Source organism: Arachis hypogaea, chromosome 11 (assembly GCF_003086295.3).
Source record: "Arachis hypogaea cultivar Tifrunner chromosome 11, arahy.Tifrunner.gnm2.J5K5, whole genome shotgun sequence".
NCBI lineage: Eukaryota > Viridiplantae > Streptophyta > Magnoliopsida > Fabales > Fabaceae > Arachis > Arachis hypogaea.
In genome coordinates this window covers 139,843,914-139,847,079 of record NC_092046.1, presented here as the reverse complement: position 1 = coordinate 139,847,079, position 3,166 = coordinate 139,843,914, and positions in this window count along the sequence as shown.

Sequence of the window (3,166 nt, the reverse complement as noted above, 5' to 3'; positions counted from 1 at the left end):
CTCTTCTTCTTCTCATCCTTTCTTTCTTCTTTTGCTCGAGGATGAGCAAACATTTTAAGTTTGGTGTGGAAAAAGCATTACTTTTTTTGTTTTTCCATAACCACTAATGCCTCAAGGGATGCACTTCCCTCCACAAAACTATTGGGAACAAATCAATACTTCCCTAGGAGAATTAAGTTCCAACATAGGACAACTAAGGGTGGAGCATCAAGAGCACTCCATCATCCTCCATGAAATTAGAGAAGATCAAAGAGCTATGAGGAAGGAGCAACAAAGACAAGGAAGAGACATAGAAGAGCTCTAAAGCACCATTGGTTCTTCAAGAAGAGGAAGACGCCACCCTCACTAAGGTGGACTCATTCCTTAATCTCCTTGTCTATTTATTTTCTGTTTTCGGTTTCCATGCTTCATGTTTAATTATGTTTGTGTCTTTACTATATGATCATTAGTGTCTAAGTGTCTATGCCTTAAAGTTATGAATATGAATCCATCACCTCTCTTAAATGAAAACTGTTCTAAAAACAAAAGAACAAGAAGTACATGGTTTTAAATTCATCCTTGAAACTAGTTTAATTATTTTGATGTGGTGGCAATACTTTTTGTTTTCTGAATGTATGCTTGAACAGTGCATATGTCTTTTGAAGTTGTTGTTTATGAATGTTAAATATGTTGGCTCTTGAAAGAATGATGAAAAGGAGAAATGTTATTTGATAATCTGAAAAATCATAAAAATGATTCTTGAAGCAAGAAAAAGCAGTGAATACAAAAGCTTGCAGAAAAGAAAAAAATGGCAAAAAAAATAGAAAAAGAAAAAGCAAGCAGAAAAAGCCAAAAGCTCTTTAAACCAAAAGGCAAGAGCAAAAAGCCAATAGCCCTTAAAACCAAAAGGCAAGGGTAAATAAAAAACATCCAAGGCTTTGAGCATCAGTGGATAGGAGGGCCTAAAGGAATAAAATCCTGGCCTAAGCGGCTAAACCAAGCTGTCCCTAACCATGTGCTTGTGGCGTGAAGGTGTCAAGTGAAAACTTGAGACTGAGCGGTTAAAGTCAAGGTCCAAAGCAAAAAAAAAAGTGTGTGCTTAAGAACCCTGGACACTTCTAATTGGGAACTTTAGCAAAGCTGAGTCACAATCTGAAAAGGTTCACCCAGTTATGTGTCTGTGGCATTTATGTATCTGGTGGTAATACTGGAAAACAAAGTGCTTAGGGCCACGGCCAAGACTCATAAAGTAGCTGTGTTCAAGAATCAACATACTGAACTAGGAGAATCAATAACACTATCTGAATTCTAAGTTCCTATAGATGCCAATCATTCTGAACTTCAATGGATAAAGTGAGATGTCAAAACTATTCAAGAGGCAAAAAGCTACAAGTCCCGCTCATCTGATTGGAGCTAAGTTTCATTGATATTTTGGAATTTATAGTATATTCTCTTCTTTTTATCCTATTTGATTTTTAGTTGCTTAGGGACAAGCAATAATTTAAGTTTGGTGTTGTGATGAGCGGATAATTTATACGCTTTTTGGCATTGTTTTTATATAGTTTTCAGTATGATTTAGTTAGTTTTTAATATATTTTTATTATTTTTTAATTAAAATTCACATTTTTGGACTTTACTATGAGTTTGTGTGTTTTTCTATGATTTCAGGTAATTTCTGGCTGAAATTGAGGGACTTGAGCAAAAATCAGATTCAGAGGTTGAAGAAAGACTGCAGATGCTGTTGGATTCTGACCTCCCTGCACTCAAAGTGGATTTTCTGGAGCTACAGAACTCCAAATGGCGTGCTCTCAATTGCGTTAGAAAGTAGACATCCAGGGCTTTCCAGCAATATATAATAGTCCATACTTTGATTAAGGATAGATGACGTAAACTGGCGTTTAACGCCAGTTCCATGTTGCATTCTGGAGTCAAACGCCAGAAACAGGTTGCAAAGTGGAGTTAAACGCCAGAAAAAGGTTACAAACTGGCGTTCAACTCCAAGAGAGACCTCTACACGTGTAAAGCTCAATGCTCAGTCCGAGCACACACCAAGTGGGCCCCAGAAGTGGATTTCTGCATCATTTACTCATTTCTGTAAACCCTAGTAACTAGTTTAGTATAAATAGGAATTTTTACTATTGTATTTACATCTTTAGCTTCATATTTAGATCACGTTTGGGGGCTGGCCTCTCGGCCATGCCTGAACCTTCATCACTTATGTATTTTCAACAGTAGAGTTTCTACACACCATAGATTAAGGTGTGGAGCTCTGCTGTTCTTCAAAGATTAATGCAAAGTACTACTGTTTTTCTATTCAATTCAACTTATTCTGCTTCTAAGATATTCATTCGCACTTCAATATGATGGATGTGATGATCGTGACAGTCATCATCATTCTCAACTTATGAACGCGTGCCTGACAACCACTTCCGTTCTACCTTAGATTGAATGGATATCTGTTGGATATCTAATACAGGGGACCGAGTCCGAGTTATTAGTGTCTTCGTGGTATAAGTTAGAACCCATGGATGGCCATTCTTGAGAATCCGGAAAGTCTAAGCCTTGTCTGTGGTATTCCGAGTAGGATTCAGGGATTGAATGACTGTGACGAGCTTCAAAATCGCGAATGCTGGGCGTAGTGACAGACGCAAAAGGATAGTAAATCCTATTCCAGTATGATCCAGAACCGATAGATGATTAGCCATGCAGTGACAGTGCATTGGACCATTTTCACTGAGAGGACAGGTGGCCATTGACAACGGTGATGCCTAACATACAGCTTGCCATGGAAAGGAGTAGGAAGGATTGGATGAAGACAGCAGGAAAGCAGAGGTTCAGAGGGATGAAAGCATCTCTATACGCTTATCTGAAATTCTCACCAATGAATTACATAAGTACCACTATCCTATTTTATATTTTATTTATCTTTTACTTATCAATTCATAAAATTAGTTGAATCCGCCTGATTGAGATATGCAAGGTGACCATAGCTTGCTTCAAGCCGACAATCTCCGTGGGATCGACCTTACTCACGTAAGGTTTATTACTTGGACGACCCAGTGCACTTGCTGGTTAGTTGTACGAAGTTGTGAAACAGAATTAAGAACATGAACGTGCGTATTGAGTTTTTAGCGGCATTGTAAGGAAGGAACGATCACGATTTCGCACACCACTTAGCCAAGGTCGC